This window comes from Leptidea sinapis, chromosome 39 (assembly GCF_905404315.1).
Source record: "Leptidea sinapis chromosome 39, ilLepSina1.1, whole genome shotgun sequence".
Classification (NCBI taxonomy): Eukaryota; Metazoa; Arthropoda; class Insecta; order Lepidoptera; family Pieridae; genus Leptidea; species Leptidea sinapis.
This window is the reverse complement of record NC_066303.1, coordinates 4,255,715-4,277,127: the sequence shown is the minus strand read 5'-3', so window position 1 is coordinate 4,277,127 and position 21,413 is coordinate 4,255,715. Positions and strand designations below refer to the sequence as shown.

The 21,413-nt window shown below is 35.5% G+C and overlaps 1 protein-coding gene and 1 long non-coding RNA gene across 2 annotated transcripts in view; one reads left to right on the top strand and one right to left on the bottom strand.

Annotated features, from left to right (window-relative positions):
- The window catches only part of LOC126976150 (nephrin), a 289,278-nt gene that overhangs the window by 159,269 nt on the left and 108,596 nt on the right, over positions 1-21,413 (bottom strand). The gene's annotated exons all lie outside the window — the stretch shown is intronic.
- LOC126976220 (uncharacterized) lies at positions 16,428-17,815 on the top strand. Its single transcript, XR_007731868.1, has 3 exons — positions 16,428-16,552; positions 16,634-16,707; positions 17,678-17,815. It is a non-coding gene; the product is annotated as an uncharacterized LOC126976220 (long non-coding RNA).

Here is a 21,413-nt window from a genome sequence, read left to right as displayed (position 1 = left end):
AGTCCTCGAATGGCGACCACGTACCGGAAGGCGGCCCCCACAAGATGGACCGACAATCTGGTCAAAATCACGGGGATACATTGGATGAGGGCAGCGCGGACCGATCGTCGTGGAGATCTTTAGGGGAGGCCTTTGCCCAGCAGTGGACGTCTTCCAATGATGATCAACTGAGAATAAATATACTAACAATGCTCTTAAACGTTGTTCATAAGAACAACGTTTAAGAGCATTGTTCAAGAGGAGGAGAATAGCATATTAATTTCGTGTCTTTAACTAATGAATTAACACTCAAAAAACTCAAATAATTTGGATAATTACGGATTCTCGCAAAACAAGGCCTAACTAAACCAAACTATCTACGAAAAAAGTTGAATTTAATAATGTCATTAGCCGAGAAATCTCGCAACGTAGTTTCGTAAAAAAAAACCTAATTTGAATCGGATTGTTCAAGAGCTAGATATAAAATATTCATGACAACTGGAGCCAGGGTCGATATCGGCCTCTCTAATTGATTCCGTTTAATTGACTTCGTTATTTATACTGTTTCCGACTGAGACTGTACCATTGGAGGTACGCTTGTTGAAATCCGAAGTGATTCAACGCAGAAATAGAATTGGATTGTAAAATGAAATAATCGTGATCGATATATTTTACAACGTTATTATGCTTATGGCAGAGACATGGGCCATATTGTAAGTTTATCATTCTATCTCGATCTTTTCCCAATGGAGGTTACCACTACCAACCCACTCTGTGAACGGCTGGATCATCTGGCGTTGCATACAGACGTCAGTTCATTGTGTGTCTTCTACAACCGCATTTATCACGGTGAAAGTTCCAAAGAGCTGTTTCACCTGATTCCCGCCGCCGAATTCCACCTTCGCAGGACACGCCACAAACTAGGATATCATCCCCACCATCTGGTGGTGTGGCGTTCCTCTATAGTGCGGTTTTCAAGTAGCTTTCTTCCACATACCACAAAGCTGTGGGATGAGCTTTCTTTTGTGGTGTTTCCGGGACGATACGACATGTACCTTACAGGCCGGCAACGCTCCTTCGATTCTTCTGGTGTTGCAAGAGAATGTTGCCGGAGGTGATCACTTAACACCAGGTGACCCGTATGCTCGTTTGTCCTCCTTTTTTATAAAAAAATGTATGGGAAATGAATTGTATAAAAAAGTGCAATTAGAATTAATATTCAAATATTGTACAAAATGTATGCTGAATACAACGTTAATTCAAATTATAACATTTCAGCAAAACGGTCGAAATAGCAGTAAATTCTGAGAGATTTCAATGAAATTATTTCCACTTAGAAAAATTTGGAGAAAACGCCAGAGCCGCTGGGACGAAACTTCGTTACGCATATTCTTAAAACATTTCGCATTGATAAATGCTTCAGTTATTTTGCCATTCAGATTTTAATATTATACTTTTGTCGGAGTATACTTTTCAGTAAATACCCGGTGGTTTCCCTGCCTTTTTACAGAAAATCGCTCGTGTATTCAGTACCAACTATTATAATAAATACATCTAATGTCGCGGTGTTTGTAGTTAAACTCCTTGGAAACAACTTGACCGATTCTCATGAAATTTTGAGTGCATATTGGGTAGGTCTGAGAATCGGACAACATCTATTTTTCATCCCCCTAAATGTTAAGGGTGGTCCACGCCAAATGTTTTTTTTTTTAATTTTTTTAATTTCTTTGATTATGAGTCAGCATTTAAAAATACATACAACTTCAAATTTTAACCAATCTACGATCAACAGTTACTTTTGTATCGCGATTTTAATATCGGTAATACGTTTGCTGGGTCAGCTGGCAAAATTGGCAGTTGTAGATACTGCCGATAGAAGTGAACACTTACAACTTTTAGTATTAAAATTAGAAATTTCATAATGATTTAAAACAATTAAATTATTAATTTCAATTTATTTTTAAAACTTATATTAAGTAATGTTTTAATCAAACACAAACACTATTTCAAGGATGCATGCTGTACATTCTTGACTTTTCACTAGATACAATGCCAGTTATGATATGTCGGTGACGCCATAAGATTTTCCCCTACTCAAAAGCTACAAACGCGGTTAAAGAATTTTTCAACTCCAAAGTGGGACGCCTGGAGTACTTCTGAAAAATAAACTCATAAATCTACTTAACCGTAATCATAAAAAAATAAATTCAAAAATAAAAATACCTAATTCACCTAAATAAACAAATTTTCCATAATATCATTTAGGAACATCCTGCAAGTAATCTAGTAGATGCGATATAACGTAGGCACTAACTATCCTGTAAGTAATCTAGTAGCCGCGATATAGCGTAGGCACTAACTAACACTTACTTCTTCCACACCGTAGCCGTCAGAACTCGTAGACGACGTAGCCGTCAGAACTCGTAGGGTTATGCCACCCACGTAAGGCTGATTAAATTTTTTTTTTCTAAATGTAGAATTTCTTCCAAATATTTTTTTTTATGTTTACGGTTAAATAGCTCCACCCGTGTGTTCATTTAATGTCGTGATTGTAGCGACACGCTGTATAATAAACTTGCTATCACGTTTCTATTTTTTTATAAATCTGATTAGTTTAAGATTTACCAGTAGGAGGCTCCTTTGCACAAGATGTCGGTTAGCTTATGGTGGTACCCATAAGCTAACGGACATCCTGTGCCTATATCTGCCGAGAAGCAGTAATGTATAAAAATTATTGTTTTTTCGGTCTTAAGGGAGCCGTAACTAGTGAAATTAGTAGGCAAACAAGACTTAACATCTCAAGGAGACGAGCGCAATTCTAGTGCCGCTCACAAATTTTGGGTTTTTCAAGAATCCAGAGCGGCCCTGAATTTTAATGGGCAGGGCGTATCAATAACCATCAGCTGAACGTCCTGCTCGTCTCGTCCCTTACTGCTAAGATCGTCCTTCGACCTTGTTTGTCGTCTTAATAATATAACTATAACTTTCACATCTTTAACTCTATATTGATATCTACTATTTACTTAATACTCTAAATATAGAGCTAATATAATCAGATTTCGAAACCAACAAAGTGAAGCTTAAATGTTCAAACCACAATTCTCGGCTTTCAATTTTACCGTCAGCCGACGCCTAATCCAAATTCGGTAAACCCGAATAGTGTTCACTATCTATGTAGGTCGATAATAGTACTTACTTTTGTTACAGTGTTTCAACAATGGCCGACCGTCTACAATTTATATAATATTTAAATCTCCGTCAGCAACAATAAGATTTATAGACAATCTTAACAATTTTATATTGATATCTCTCACCTATGTGATTAATTATCCAAATTAAATTTGAAACAGAAATTTTTGAACGATACGGGATTCGAACCCGCGCCTCTCGGGGTCCATCCGTACGCTCTAACCAACTGAGCCAACCGTAGAAGTTACCCATCGAACGGTGGTATGTTCGTTCAGCTCTCAAGTTGTGCGTCCATCTATAGGATCTACCTAACAGTTCATAACCTGCTCAACCCCAAAATTTGCATATTAGGAAATTCACTTGAGATTCGCTCTTTCAAATCTAGAATTGTTCAAATAAAAATTGTAAATTTTAAAGAGCGGACATCTGAAGTTTACAAGATTTACGAACGATACGTAAGTCGGACGGTTGGCTCAGTAAGAGAAAAAGGGCTTACTAAAGTATAGCATATTATATAGAAAATAATAATGCATGTGTGTATGTGTTTTTTTATAAAAATAAGGGACGAGACGAGCAGGAAGTTCAGCTGATGGTAATTGAAACACCCTACCCATTACAATGCACGATTCTTGAAAAACCCAAAAATTCTGAGCGGTACTACAATTGCGGTCGTCAACTTGAGACATCAGATGTTAAGTCTCATTTGCCCAGTAATTCCACTAGCTACGGCTAATGGTTCTGCGAAGGCCACCTAAAATTGTTGAGTGTTATATTAGAAGGCTAAGTAATTTTATTTTACAACGATGTCAAGCATAGGCGGGGAGTCGCTTATATTATTACATCGCTTGCAGCTTATATAGCATGTCAAGACTCCTTCCAGAACTGATGTAATCACTCCCTATGGTAAATAAATATAGTTATATTCTATGCTTTCCATTACGATTACTACCTTTTGCCAGTGTAATGGAATTTTGTAAGAAAACGAGCTATATTGCACTCTCTGTAATAAAAGTTGAAATCCGTTGGAAAAAATCGCAAGAATGTCAACACGACAATATAGTCAAAGAGTAATGAACTCGAAACAGAAACTGCAAGCCAAATTATAACAATAATTTATTACCAGAACAAGATTGTATTCTTTTAGCAAACAAAAAATGAGGTCATAAGGAAGACACAGACAATTTACTTGGACGATAAAATAGCTAGTTTAAAGGAGAATGGTTAACTATTAACTGACTATTGCCAAGACTACAGATTGCTAACATAGATTTTTACTTCTCTTATCTATGTTCCGAGTTCTGACAAAGGTCTTTGTTTCAGCCGAAGTATTCAGTTTTTCAAGCTTAAGATGCGTTCAGATCTTACAACACTGTGTTTTGACGGTAAATATTTTTGAAGGGAAAACTTTGTTTTGTGGGTATCGAATAAGACTGAGCTGTCACGCTTGTTCTGATAAAGTCAGCCCAAGTCATGTCATGGACGTTGAAAACTAGCACCCATTCGAAAATTTATTCGAATATTAAAAAAAAAATATCATTTCATGGGTTAAGGACTAATAGTTTGATTATAGTCGGCACTTTCATCATCATTTAAAATGTAAAAAAGTAGTTATAGTGGCATAACTACTGTAGTTGGACATATGGTGTCGCGGACTTTTTTGTAGATGTACGTTCTATCATATTGTAAAACATTTTTTTGTTCTATCATCAATAGTTTCCGCAGCGGACGCGATGAAAGATTTTTTATGACTAACTTTTTCACACCTTGGGTTATATTATTGAATTTTTATTAGGGATCCTAAAATTTTGCGAAAATGTAATATATATAGCCTATCTCACTCACTGAAGATGCAGCTTTCTAATGTTTTTTGTTTTTTTTTTTTATGAAAATAAAGACAAGACGAGCAGGACGTTCAGCTGATGGTAATTGATAGGCCCTGCCCATTACAGTGCAGCGCCGCTCAAGATTATTGAAAAATCCAAAAATTCAGAGCTTCCCTACAATTGCGCTCGTCACGTTGAGACATAATATATTAATTCTCATTTGCCCAGTAACTTCACTAGCTACGGCGCCCTTCAGACCAAAACACAGTAATGCTTACTTATTACTGCTTTACGGCAGAAATAGACGCCGTTGTGGTACCCATAATCTAGCCGGCATCCGGTGCAAAGAAGCCACCCACTGGTGAATAAAATGATGAAATAATTTTTGAAATCGTTCCAGTAGTTTTCGTGTAAAAAATTACAAACATACATACAATCCTCTTTATAAATATATAACTAAAATATTAGTTTAGATAGCCTGAATGCGGTTTACTTCAGACACATTACTTCTTTTGTTAATTCCATACAAGTTTTATCAACAAAAATGCTGTTATAATAACAAAAATCAATAGTGGAGATGGAGCCAAATTCGACGATATAAAACTAAAAATTAAACAATGGATTGCATTGCCAAGCGTAGCTCACATCTTGGCAATGCTTTACGAGACATCGTTATTACCGAATGGTTAGTGCATGGTGAGGGATGAGTAATAATAAAATCGATTATTGTTTTAATATACATTTATGTTTTGGCACAGCTGCGAGTTATGTAAAGCTGTAGGTTCGAGACGCGACGTAGTTTCAAATGACTCGACCTGGTCTTCGCCCGGTTGAATTTAAAAAATAAAACCGGTCAAGTGCGGGTCGGACTGGCAATGTAAAATATTTTCTTTTTCTGTCTGCCTCTTTGATATTCTCCATTTTGGCGCTGTTGGCCATGTAGCGAGAGTCTGCGGTACTAAAAGTAGTGATGACAACCTAGTGGATAACATAGAAGGTGGGAAACTATTAACAAAAAAATTGTGTAGTTTATTACGTTCATTTTTGAAGTATAAATAACATGGAATACGAACGAAATTAATTTCTTACGTACGTTCCTTCGCAGCCATTTGTATTATACATCAAAATTAGTTCTCTGGCCGTTCGAGAGTGGCGTTTCAAATAGGCAAAAATATTTGCTGTCAAACATATGGAACAGCCTGTCCAGTGGTATTTTTACAAGTCAGTTGTCTACATTGATGTGAAACTCTATGTTTGTAGTCTTCGTTTGTTTTTTTATATTTTATGGATATTAGATAATTAATACGTCTAGATAGAGTCTCTTGCTGTTAAACAACCAATAAAAACAGGCCAGGAATATTAGTATGGTGTGCGTGTCCACTTTGTGTTAGTGTGCGTCCTAAACTCAATTTTTTTCGACGTTTTCACAGCTGTCATAGTCTATCTAGACGTATAAAAGATCTACGGTATGGACATTGAATATTGACACATAAAAAAATAAACAAAATTTTATGAACGATGCAGGACTCGCACGGAACGCGAGAGGTCGTGGGTTCGAGTCCCGCATCATTAATCCTAGAAATGAGGCTTATCACTTTAAAAAATTAACAAATTACGTAAATAGATATTTTTGTTATAACCGATATTAGCATAGAGACAAAGAACAACTTAATATCTAATTAAAAAGAGATACAGCAAGATAAAAAAGAAAGCGAATCTATTGTTACTGAGACTGATTTTAATTGACAAGTGGTAAATAGTCGGCCAGGCTTGGCATAATAATTATTAAAATAGGGGACGCGACAAGCAGGACGTTCAGCTGATGGTAATTGATACGCCCTGCCCATTACAACTGCGGCACTACAATTGCGATTCACCTTGAGACATAAGATGTTATGTCTCATTTGCCCAGTAATTTCACTAGCCACAGCGCCCTTCAGACTGAAACATAATAATGCTTACACATTACTGCTTCACGGCAGAAAAAGGCGTCTTTGTGTTACTCATAATCCAGCTTGCATCCTGTGCAAAGGAGCCTCCCATTGGTAATAGCTAACGCACACATTGACATATCAAAATTTATTATTGTCGGGCTGTCAGGTCACGTATACGCTAGTATATTCTAAATATATGGCTTTAGCCTTACAATCGGGAGTCAAACACCAAGTCTCCAGTTAACATTATTTGTCAATATCTGACGACGTGCAGTGGCGTTGCGTTCAAAAACGTTTGTCAAGAGACAGTGAATCCTGAGCGATCAATAGCACGGATACATTTGACACGGATATACCTTACTAGATATACCTTACCGTCTCGATCACAAAATATATTTAATCGTTAAGTACAATTAATCGATAATTTATAATTATAGTCAGCCTTTCTAATTAAAAGCGACCGTACCGTCTTTCCTATTTATTGCAACATTACTAATTATTTAACTTTATATTTACATCAGTGTCAACGGTTCAAATAATACCATATTTTAATAGATATCTTGAGCCTAATATTCTAGCCAAGATCAATAGAACTTTACTTAAGAACACTTACTAAAATAAAATTTAAACTATTTATTTCCCTATTTCATTTAACACTTTTTCATTATCTTTTTTAATTATTATATATAATTATCTTGCTCCAAACTATGTACAGAATTTACTATGGGTACAAGATAACGATATATTTAATACAATATACTTACTAAAACATACATAAATACAAATTAACATTCTGTTCGATCACACAGTTTAAGATATATATTAGAGAATACTTGTATTTATAATTTCATTCTTTTTGTTCATCCTCTTTTTTGACGGCTCACATCATATGTATATTAGTGGAAACTTTATTGGTGTGAGCACAATCTTATATGTCTTTTTGTAAATTTTTGAAATACTGTTTGTTTCCCGAAAAAGCAATTGTGTGGTTTTATGAAACCACGATGCAAGTGAAACTGTTTTTCAGAAAATAACATAGGTATTAATATCAGCATAGATAAAATAAAAAACCTTTATCAAGTGTGTGAGGGTTCGAACCTACTCTTCCACCCGAACACAATAGCATCCAATATGCGAACTATAGGCGCCGCCCGACCGTCACGCGACATGGAACACACAGACGAAAAAGTTTGAGACGATACAATAAAAGTTTCACTTTAAAAAACGGTATGTTTAACCACTCGACAGAAGTCAAAACCTTATTAAATCGGTAAATAATACGATATACAACTATGCGCGCCGAGCGAGCCTTCTAACTCGACTCGAACCAACTTTACCAAAATGTCAAAAAACCGCAATAATAAAGTGCTCGGGGCCGCTAAGGAATGAATTGTCACGTATAAATAATAAACTATACAACTTATCCCATTTAGTCTTTTACATCTGTTATCAACGATTGAGTTAGTACTATACCAAGGGGACAGCAGCGCTGTGTTGTATTTTCAGATAAATAATATTTGGTATTACTGAGCTTCAGGCTGTTTATACACTATATTATTATTACGGCCTCTCTCAGTGGATCTTACTATTGTATCTCTACGGTTTTCAGGGTTCCGTAGCCTGTCATGTCTGTCTGTCTGTCCGTCCATATGTATGTCACAGCCACTTTTTTCGAAACTATAAGAACTATATTGTTGAAAATTGACGGCTATGCTTATATGGTAAATACTTAGAAATTAGACTCAAAAATTTTTTTTCATCAAATCCAAATGTATTGGGTATCTATGGATAGGTTAGCAAAAATAATATTGAAGTTACTGATAAAAAAAATTCTTAACTGGATAGTTTGCGCGAAAGACACTTCCAGAGTGGTAAAATGAGTGTCTCCCCTGTATCTTTTAAAATAAGAGAATGATAAAAGTAAAAATAATATATGATGTACATTACCATGCAAACTTCCACCGAAAACTGGTTTGAATGAGATCTAGTAAGTAGTTATAATTAATACGTCATAAATCGTTTATGTTACTTGATGTTACGCCCTTCATTGGCGAGTCCGACTCGCACTTGGCCGTTTTTTTCTTTAATTGGGAATTAATACAGTTTTATTCTAAGTAGCATTTTTTATCAACTTATGCAATTATAATTATTTATTTATTTTATTTATGCAGTATTTTTTTTATTAAAATTAATTAAAAAAAAAAGCAAACGGGAACTGAGTAATTTTTAAATTGCAAGGTTTGATAACAGACAGACAACGGGACAGGTGAAACTAAATAAAAATGCTTGTCATAATAATAAAAATTAAAAAAACGTGACAAAAAGGCTCGAACCTGGGACCTTCTGCACAACGAGCATATCTGATAACCGCTGTTCCACGGCAACTGTAAAAAGCTTGCCGAAATATCTATATACATCTAGTAAGTAAGTGTTAGGTTATTTTCGTTACGGAATTACTGGATTCGGTCCCCACGCTCAAGGCCCGCGATAGAAGCTATGCAATAGCTTAATAACACTCTTTTACACATAGTATAAGCGTTTTGCTACACTGAATGTCTCTTTTGTTAAGTATATGATGCAAATACAGCTGTGGTATTTTTTCGTTAATCCTTCTATTCGTTTCAATGAGAAAGTATCATGCTATTGTACAAGACATTATAATATAAAAAACATTTCTTACTAAGATCAATTATTATACGTCTAGATAGACTGTGACAGTTGTGAATAGGTCGAAAAAAAAATTGAGGTTGACTGTTACCCTCTATTTTGAGCAACGCATGCACACTAACACAAAATACCATACAAATTGCGAGTGTAAGTAGACGACGCTTCACGCGCACTAAAGTAATAAACCTGGCCAGTTTTCATCAGTTGTCTAGCAGCAAGATGCTCTTTCTAGATTTCGTATAACTTCTGGAGTTTTCTATTCTGGTTTTAATTTAAATTTGCTATTATAGCGCCATACTAACGGCATACGATACAGTCGAAAAAAATAAAAATAAAATGTTAAAATGTACAATTTGAAGGTATATTATAACAATTAATTATCAAGTGCGCAGCTCCGGTTCAGTAGTATACCGCATTGGGTCCCATAGTCACACACTCGGTATATCGCTGGCGAAATTCCAAATTTTCGTAACGAACGCATTGTGACTGCAAATTTGTGGCCCAAGGTACAAGCGAACGGAAACATAAATTACGCTAGAAAACTCGAAGCGTGGGTCGTAGATTTAAATATATATGTCATGATAATTGTTTTCTTATTTTGAAATTAAATATATCTTCGTATGGAGCTACATAATTTGAATATTTTTTTTAATTTTTAATTGACATATTTTAAAAATTTGCTTTTTAAAAAGACATAGATACGCAATCATCAGATAAAACATTCCATGTTTTTTGTACTAATTTATTTCATCCTGTGCTTCCCCAGGGCTTAAAAATAATAGGAAAGTCCAAGCCCAAGGGTATCGTAAGAGATGACTAAGGGGTTATGGGTACTACAACGGCGCCTTTTACTGTCGTGAAGCAGTAATGTGTACGCAACACTGTGTTTTGGTCCGAAGGGCGCCGTAGCTAGTAATATTACTGGGTAATTGAGAGTTAACCTTTTATGTCTTAAGGTGACGAGCCTCTCAGAATTTTTGGGTTTTTTCAAGTATCCTGACCAGCACTGCATTGTAATAGAAGGGGCGTATCAATTACCATCAGCTGAACGTCCTGCTCATCTCATCCCTTATCGTCTTAAAAAAATCTTAAACCAACACAACTTAACGCCTCCTTCCTTTTTTCCAACTTGCCAACAAATTATTCTAGCAAAGTTGATTCTGCGCCGATTTCAATTTTAATTACGATAAAACCAATAATCAATTACCATTTGTAATAAATTTGATACAATTGCCATTAAAACATAAATTGAATCACCCTGTATAATTACCCTGTATAGTTACAAGTGAACCTAATGTACAACGACATTCAGGCAGCTCCAAAAATCATCATAAATCTACTCGCAACTAAACGTAACCAGAAAGGTTTTGAACAATGACGTACATAATTCATATCGTGATGTTATTATTGTTCCAATTTGCACGAAATATTCCGCGTTTGCTCCAAAGCATAAGCGATAGCGACTTCACTGCAAGTGTTCAAATTCATAAAAGAAAACTGTTCACACAACCAAAAGGTCAACCACTGAAAGATATCTTTCACTACGAGACATTCAATGAAAGAAAAAAATTGGTTTAAAAATGACTGATAACAATATTCAAAAGCATTTGAAAAACTGCGATCCGAGATAATAATTTTAATCCATTTCTTTGTTTCGACATTTCAATAACATGGAATGTTTTCATATAAATGTCATTTAGTTCTTTTTTATAATCCTACATTACAGTTGTATTGAAATTATAAACATTTAACATAAATTAATTATTATTATGTTGTTAATAGTTTTGTTAAACTCTTTTTCAATCTATTCGATGACGTATTAGTATTTGTATGAATACAATCTTGATCCTATGCAATCTTAATCTAGAGATCGGGTAGTGAATGCGGCTGCTATTTGATTTTTTAGTCACTGATTTAAGAGTGAAAACTGAAACCAAGTCAGGTAATACAGAGCTTTTTTGTGTGATAATAAACTTGAATAGCTCTTATTGATTCTGGTCCCGGGTTCGATCCCGTCGATATACATTATTTACTTTAAAAATGTAGTTGAAAAACAAGCACTGACAATAAACTTTAATTATACACCTACATGGGTCATGGATATTACAATTATATTACAGGCACATAGTTCGACGGACACATGGCCGTTGGGGCAGTAAAGTCCTCGATTGGCGACCACGTACCGGGAGTACGCAGTGTTGGCCCCCGAGAAGGTCAAGATCGCGGGAAAACGTTGGATGAGGGCAGCGCAGGAACAATCGTCGTGGAAATCTTTGGAGGAGGCCTTCGTCCAGCAGTGGCCGTCTTCCGACTGATGGTGATGATGATACACCTACAGGATATTGCGTTATCCAATCAGTTGCCTAATTGGTCAAAGCGTTGAGGTGTAGCCCGAGAGATTTACCAGTGGGAGGCTCTTTTGCACAGGAAGCCGGCTACGTTATGGGTACCACAACGGCGCCTATTTCTGCCGTGAAGCAGTAATGTGTAAACATAACTGTGTTTCGGTCTGAAGGGTGCCGTAGCTAGTGAATTTACTGGGAAAATGAGACTTAACATCTTATGACTCAAGGTGACGACCGCAACTGTAGTATCGCTCAGAATTTTTGGGGTTTTCAAGAATCCTGAGCACTGCATTGTAATGGGTATCCTGCTCGTCTCGTCCCTTACTTCATAAAAAAAAGGTACAGGTTTGAATCCATCGTCCATAAATTTAAGTATTTTAATACATTTGTACGCGTAAAGTAGTTCTCGCTTCGTGTTATTATCCAAATTGTTAGAGCTAACGATCAAATTACACTGACATACATCCATCCTACTATACATCCACGCAGACAAAACCACGAATATCTACTAGTATCGGGACACATTCACAAAATAATAATATCACTAAAATATCAAACGGTGGCTGTGTTTATGAAGACAACACATGGCTGTATTGATGTTACGTATTTGTCAATTTGATGCTGTTATGTTTCATGTTATTGTGCGCACTTGAAGCTGATAACGGAGGGAATGATATTTTCTGCTGGAAAATAATAAATGCTAAAACACTCAGATATCTGAGCGGCATTGGAATTGTGCTCTTAAGACAAGATCCTAAGTCTCATTAGCCAAAGAATAGTATATTGGGAACGGCCGTCAAAAGGCTCTAAATTGATGCCCTAATAGTAATCATGTCATACCCAAAGATGTTCAAAAGTAGCAAAATTTCGAGCTTTAGGAGTAAAACAGTATATATTTTTGATCTAACACTACGGTTGTCTGAAATTTGAGCGCATTATTTGGCAAGTTAGTTCGTTCTAAGATCGTGGCATCTAAGAAGATATTTCATACACGCCGCATTCCAAATACTCCGAATAAAGCATTTCCTGAGAGATATAGTCTAGGCTGTCTTTAAGTTGTAACAAACACTATTTCAATTTTGTTGACGTTCATTTTATAAAATAAAAGAAACTGAACTTTATCAAGGAATTTTTCATTTTATATTCTGAATAAAAGAGAAAAGTTTCAATCATTTCTAGAATGGAATGAGAAAATGCTTTATTGATACCAAGATTCTCAATTTTCAAAGGTGATTTCTTGTGGAAGTATCATTCATTCACAATTCTACATTTAATTTAATGATACACAAATCATGTCGCAGTTTATATCAAAAACTAGAACTCTTCAGTTGTACAATCCTTACTATTAAATAAATGCGGATATGAGTATGTTTGTCTGTTACCTTTTCACGCCTTCACTAACAGATTATCATAAAACTTTGCACACATTTGGTCGTGTCTACTTATTATGTAGGCTTCATAAGATACATTAAGGGTAAATGTTTACACTTTTATAATAAAGTCCCAGCTACTGTTCAGGCATTATCTATAAATAAATTAAATCCTATTACTCCACAGCTGAATATCTTAGTGATCGGACAGCCTGGGACTAGATTATGATTATTTTATAGCAATAGTAATGAAAGTACAATATTGTATATTTTTATTAAAAAGCAAAAAGAGTTTCTTGCGCCGCTTCTTCTCTCTCAGAGCGCCATTTGATTCCGAAGCGGTAGTAGTATCTAGTATATTAGAAATGACATCAAAAAGAATTCTAAAGGAATCAATTTTGAGAAAATAAATGGCCTTTTATGCCTTTTTAAGGAATGACAGCAAGAGAAAGCTGTTTGTCAAGTTACATCATTTTTTTTTAATTTGTTATCCTATTCTTGCTACCGTGGCTACTGTGGAAGGTATACCACAAGTTAGCTAATGTCATGTTGAAGTAGACCACCAAACTTAAATAAAAAGAGTAAATGACTTTAAATTTTAATGGTGAGTAAGTACGTAAGTGATTGGTGCTAAATATTGAAACAAGTTTATTTTTTTATTTTATATCTGAAATAAATATATATTCATTTAGACTTTAAAGGACATACACAAATATAATAAATTACTTAAATTATTAAATGTGAGTACTTAGTGATATTTACAATAATTTACTTATTATTTTCACCCCTTATTTCAACCCCTCCAAGCCTTTTATCAGGATAAAAGGAAATCTTCATGTCATTTCCCAGGATTTTGTCTATCTTTGTACTAAATTTCATGAAAATCGATTCAGAGGTTTAGGCGTGAAAGCGTATCATATGGGATAGATTCACTTTATTTTTTATCTTTCTGTGTCTCCGTTAGAGATGTTCTTCTTTCTGGCTGTCGGGCTGTTAAGTTGTCTATTCGATAGTATTGAATGAGCGTAAATCTCTTTCTCTCTTCCTCTGCATGAGAGATAGTGAAATTATTACGCCTACCCCAAACCGCACTTTTGCAATAGATACCAGGCCGACATAAGTGAATTACAGATAGGATATTTCATCAGACAGAGGAACTGATGACGCGAGCTTCACCAAGACTAACTAACGGCCGTTTTCAATAACGATTCTCTAGTTACGGATACATTGCTGTCACCGTTTAATGATTAGATCTTATCTATCTATAGTTATGTCCAAGTTATAGTCCAATGCTTTATGTCGATAGTTTATTGAAATGTAAGTAAGCGTAAAAGGATAGATTTGTCAACCTCTAGTAAGTTAAACTAAGGATAGATACGATATTGAAAACGGCTGTAAGAATTTTTAGACCGGACAAGCAGTTAGTAAAAATCATTAATTTATATTTTAATACTTTGACCAAAATTTATAGCATTTGATAGATTAAGGTAATTCGTTCCTACTCCCGGTAGGCCACGTTTTTTCAATTTGAGTTTGTTTTCCCTCTTTCACAGGACAGAAAAGATAATCCAAAATCTAATTATAACATCATCATCCCCAAGTTATAAGCTCAAGTATTCCAATGAGAAACAATAATTAGGCAAGCCCCAACGAAAACACACCACACCACCCGGAAGATTGGCTGGCGGATTTAACTTTATCCATTTAATAATAATCACAAAGAGTTCGCAACTCATTTTATATTTAATTGACACCAGGTTGCTTGGAAGAAACTTTAGATTATGAAAAACATTTATGTGTTACGAGATTGAAATGAATATTAAGAGTAAAAGGCATAAAAGGCATTTATTTTCTCAAAATTGATTCATTAAATATTTTGATGTCATTTCTGATATACTAGATACTACTACCGCCTCGGAAACAAATGGCGCACTGAGAAAGAGGAAGCGGCGCAAGAAACTCTCCCAGCATTCTTTTTATGGGCTCTTTTCAATATTCGGTATTGCCTTCTGAACGACTATGTGCTTTTTCATAAGGCTATAGTTAGGTATGTAGATTCGAATCTAATTCAATCCAATTTACACATAATTATACGCAATATCTTAAAAACATAAATAATTAGCAATATCAATCTACTTGTGGTGTGTCATGAGGCGAGTCGTTTTTTTACTAAAAATGTGGTAAATGTATAAATGATGATAGCTGGTTCACGCGTCATGCTCGTGAATGCGTCCTGGATGACCCTGCTTCACAATCTGGTTAACTTATTGATATATTATACTGCCGTAATACCGTTATTTATGTAAGTATGTGTAAACTGATGTATCTACTGTACTCAATAAGTATTGCTTGGTAATTAAAGGTTTTCTTAAATTTAATTTACATTTTTATTATTTTTTACTTAGACGTGTAAGTCATCACGTCTGACTCCTTTTTTGTTGCATCGCTTAACATAGATCGTAATTAAAATAATTTAGTTAACAATGAAGCTACAAATGTTGATTTAAAAGAGGAACAATGAGTTTCTTGCCACTTCTTCCCATTAACCTCAACCTTTTCCGAAGTCATGCTAAATGGTGTTTAACTTTCGACATTCATAAGTGTAATTTATTGAAATATTTGTATAAATTTAAATTGAAAACTAATATTGAGAATGTGAAACTAAGTCTTTCACACCTAACTAAACATCCCAACCAAATTATTTGCACTCCAAATAAACAAAATAAAGAGTTTCCCTAAAGGCGCGTTAATGGAAAATCCGGAGGCAATCATCGTATGTTAATACGTACCAATTCAATTACCTATTAACATCAATAAAACGGAAACAATTACAATATTAATTGCAAACTGTGGGCTAGTTGTAATTAAAAAGCGAGACATTAAGCAATTAAAAAATAAAGGGAATGGTATAAAGGACACGGTTAGCAATTAGTGCGGCCATGCCAAATGTCACGCCGGAGTGCGCTGGTACAAGTTGCAAGCTGACGAGATGACGAGGAGTGACGTCATCTAGTCTTACAACCACTGACCTGTAAAAATACCAATGGACAGGCTGTACCATATGTTTGGCAGCAAATATTTTGTGCCTATTTGAAGCGCCACTCGTGAGCGTCCAGAGAACTCATTTTGACATATAATATACAAATGGCTACGAAAGAACGTTTAAAACTCAGAAGTATTTATGCATTGAATTAATTTCGTTCGTTTTCCGTGTTATTTATACTTCAAGAATCAACGTGATAAAAGTACATAATATTTTTTTGGAAACAGTTTACCACCATCTATCGATGTTTGCTGAGGTTGTCATCAGTGTTTTTGTACCGCAGACTCCCGCTACATGGCCAACAGCGCCAAAATGGGGAATATCAAACAGGCACGACAGCACTTTGACAGCCGCCAGGTCAGTGGTATATAGTAGAGGTCAGTGCTCACAACATACCTATTATAAATAATAACAAATATCTTATTTTGCAAATTGATATATGGAATAATTATATATCAAATTAATGTCTTGTCATCCGTCCGCGACAAATCTACGAAGTTTGAACGAAATCTGGCCGTTTAAAGTGGGACAATTTCGCGCCCAATTGAGTCGGCTACAAACAAACATACATACAAGTGAAGCTAGTAAAAGAAAGTTGGACTCGTTAACCCACGGTTCCGTAAAAAGTTTTCCGTACCCCCAAAGATCACCGTGATGATTGGTCCTGCGCTGCCCTCATCCAACCTATGTAAAAATTGTTAGGTACCCACTTACACTTATATAAAAGGTTTTTTCATTCTTCGTCAGAAATCCAATACTATATATCATAAAAATAATTAATCTGTTTAAGCTTGTGCCAATGAAGCCCTTTCATACGATAGGGATAGGGGACAGGTAGGGGACCTGACTCGATTAACTTAATTCAAAATTTGGACCGCCGTTCCTTGCCCTGTTTATTATGAATTAATTACAAAAGTATAGTTTTCAGATATTATATTGAATGTATACTTTTCCCTATACTTTTAGTACAAGGTATTATTGGCCATTTCACAGTTCTAGGTCATCGGAAAATACCTTACAAATTTTGTTTCCCTCTAGTGTGCCGAAATATACGTTTCTCATGGCCTAAAGCGGTCGTATCTTTTTTTTCGTAAGCTTAGAAGTTTGATTTTTTCACAGCTTCAAGAGACAGTATATCATTTTAATTTCAAGACAGACAGACGGACAGATAACAAAGTAATGCTATTAGGATTCCGTTTAATGTGACAACTGGGCCGAAAGTGCGTAATTTTCGTCCATACAAGCGAGCGGAAAATTAATCTAACAATCCATTTCAAGCGTGAGAAATATGTTTGATTTTCTTTATTAAAATTTTATTTTTTTACAGATGCGATACGGGTCAGTTTAAATTTAAATACTTAAGGCGATAAGAATGACTTATCGGGTATATTGGGACAGCTTTAGAGTATTGACTGCTAATTACTGACAGTAGAAGGTAATAATTTATCTCTATCGGTAGTATATTGGGAACGGCCTTTAATCTCTTTATAAATTTTATTCCAAATAAAAAAGTAAAATATTTTGTTTTTATCTTTCTCGTAGTATGAAGTGGGAAAGCTTGATTCCACTAAATTGATTAATTACTAAAAGCCTACGACTTCCATCCGTGCTTACAAACTACACCTTCGTATAAAACTCTAACGTTGTCAGTACATGAAAAATGTTCTGCAGTTTTTCTACCGATTATGAAATGGACAAACAACTTGTACCAAGGGATAAGCGACGAATGACCCGTGATAGTTACAACAATTTAACCTCTACGTCAATACAATAAGGGTGAAATTGACGTGAACGCGCCATTTTTCAACTGCCAATCCAATTAGTAACTGTGTGAAATAAGTCTAAACCATGGTTTAAGCTAACTGTAATTGTATTTAGCTTCTTGTTGCTTTAAAAAGCTTGAAATTCTAGTGTTTGCATAACATTAGTGGTGCAGATGTGTTAATTTGGGGACGATGACCCCGTAAAACATCAGTGATTGTGTGTTACATCGACTGTTCAAGGTCAAACATAGATTATCACTCAATTTCATATATTTTTAAGGCAGGGTATCCAAAGTGTGCCCACGGGACTCTAATACTTAGTCTCCAATTTCCGTCCGACTGTCTGTCAACGTGTTGTATCTCATAAACCATATTTAACAGACAGTTTTAATAATGTAAGTAATTTACAGTTTGTTGGGGCCCCAATCATTAAATATATGAAAAATAAATGAAGCTAACAAGAAGTTTTAAAGAAGAAACCGGTCAAGTGTGAGTCGGCCTCGTGCGCTAAGGGTATCGTAACTATTTCAGCCACGATAAAGCTAGTATATTAATCTTATATCTTTAAGCGAGCAATTCTTGTATATATATAATCTGAATCTCGGAAATGGCTCAAACGATTTTCATAAAATTTTGTATACAAAGGATTTCGGGGGCTATAAATCAATCTAGCTAGGTTATCAATTAAAAAAAAATCTAGTTTTATCAGTGTTTTAATGAGAAACAGCTAATTTCGCCACTATATACAAGACTGTAATAGCTCAGCGTGTAATTGGGTGATCCGGAAAGCAGAAAACCCTGGTTCGATTCCAAGTGTCCTATAAGTTTGTTTCAGTTCAAGTTTTGTACATTCTTAAAAATCCGCGCAAGGCTCTATCGTCCGTATATTATTATTTATAAACAACGGCGGATGTGTGTTTTGCAACACATTGGGGACAAACATACAAACATTAACGGCCTCTTGCCCCGGTGAGTGATGATCTTAGAAGTGCAATCGTTTATTTCCGAAACATAATTTGTTACATAATATGAATTTGTTTAGGTTTAAAATTACTACCAAAAAAAACTTAAGTTAATTAAAATAATACACGGAATTCTACACGATTTAAGTCAAATATACTAAAAATCCTTAATTACGTCCCTACTAATAGTAATAATGTGAATGTAAGCTTTCACGCTTAAACCACTGAACCGGTTTTGATGAAGTTTAGTACATAGCTTGAGAAAGAGCCTAATAAACTTTTATCGCGAAAAAACGGCTTGGCGGGGTTGAAATAATAGTGGAAGTTCTTTATTATCGAAGATAACACCATGAAACTTTATATTAAGGCACTAGATAAAAAATTTATAAATATTTGTTCTCGCGCATATTCAATTTACACATGTGTGGGGATGAAAAGGGGAGATGAAATTTCTATAGTTTCTAGCTTATAAAAATGTATTAACCGCAGCAGTTTGTATGGGTATTATTTACAAAACAATGGTTTTTTTAATGAAAATAAGGGACGAGACGAACAAGACGTTCAGTTGATGGTAATTCCACCTTCGCACGACACGCCACAAGTTAGGATATCATCCTCACCATCTGGATGTGTGGCGCTCCTCCACAGTGCGGTTTACAAGGAGCTTTCTTCCACGTACTACAAAGATGTGGAATGTACTTCCTTGTGCGGTGTTTCCGGGACGATACGACATGGGTACCTTCAAAAAAAGCGCGTCCACCTTCCTTAAAGGCTGGCAACGCTCCTGTGATTCCTCTGGTGTTGCAAGAAAGTATGGGCGGCGGTGATCACTTAGCAACAGGTGACCCGTACGCTCGTTTGTCCTCCTATTCCATAAAAAAAAAAAAATATTGATACGCCCCACCCAGTTTAATGCAGTGACGCCCAGGATTCTTGAAAAACCCAAAAATTCAGAACGGCACTACAATTGCGCTGGTCACCTTGAGACAAAAGATGGTAAGTCTCATTTGCCCAGTAATTTCACCAGCTACGGCGCCCTTCAGACCGAAACCCAGTAATGTTTACACATTACTGCTTCGCGGCAGAAATAGGCGTCGTTGTGGTATAGAATATATTAAAAAATAAAAAATGGTGCCCAGTAACTAGTGCACGCGGACGAAGTCGCGGGTAAAAGCTAGTACTATATAATGGTGAATTTTCTCAAGTGTCACTCAGTAACCACAAATTAAAATGCCGAGTGCCTTAAGAATTTACCACCTCAAAAAACCTTTCGTCTAACCCAAGGGCGGTCATGTTACTTTCATGCAGTATTAAACATAAGTAAGTAAGCTTGGATACACACGCTTGATATCTCTAATGTTTACTCAAAGTATATTATTGTTGGTACAAACGATTGTAGTCGGCGCTCTAAAGTTCACCGACGGTCACATGTGTACTAATGTAGTATATGCTATAGCTAAGATAAAACAAACACATGTGAGGGTACTTTGTGATTTCATTAAGTCTTATCAACAGAATATTTACAACGCGTTTCTAAAACTCGTATACATTTGGGTTGGTATGTAAAAAAGCTGCTTTTCCACATCGAGATAGTAAAAATATATTTGAATAATAAAATTTATGAACTATGCGGGACACGAACCCGCGATTGCTTTTCGTTTCTCTGTGCGAACGCTCTTCCACTGAGCCAACCGTTCGAGTGACGTAAGGTTCATAAATCTTGACATCGTGTCTTGTTCATCTCTCAAGAACAAGAAGTAAGGGATTGTTTGTAACTAATTCTAGTAGGCTTCATGAGATAAATAATAGTTTTAAGGGTAAATACACTTTTATAATAAAGTCCCAGCCACTGTTCAGGTTGTGAGTGTAAGGAATGGTTATTTATTAAAAAAATCTATTTTATTCTTAGTTACAATTAGTCAATATAAACATTAGAATTTTGGGTACTTATGTACATTATTAGTAGCATTACTAATTAAACCTAGAAAATTAATAATTGGTTAGAGTGAGAGAGGAGGAGCCCGCCTACCGCTGTCGTATGCGTGAGAGAAAGGGAAGCCAAACAAACTGGCTCCGTAACGCGTTACGTTACAAATTACGATTTACGATTTTTTTTAATAAGGACACCTATTGCCACAAGAGTATATTAAGTATTATATCTACTATTATAAGAGTTAATAAAGAAAGAAAAAGGACTTAACGAAAGTAGGTAGGGACTGTTGAAAGACATAGACGTGAAGCTGTCAAAGTTTGCAAAACATCAACGTTTCGCAGAACAAAACAGAATCATCAAAGAAACAAGCTCCGAAGTAAACATCGGCATTTGATAAAGGGTTAA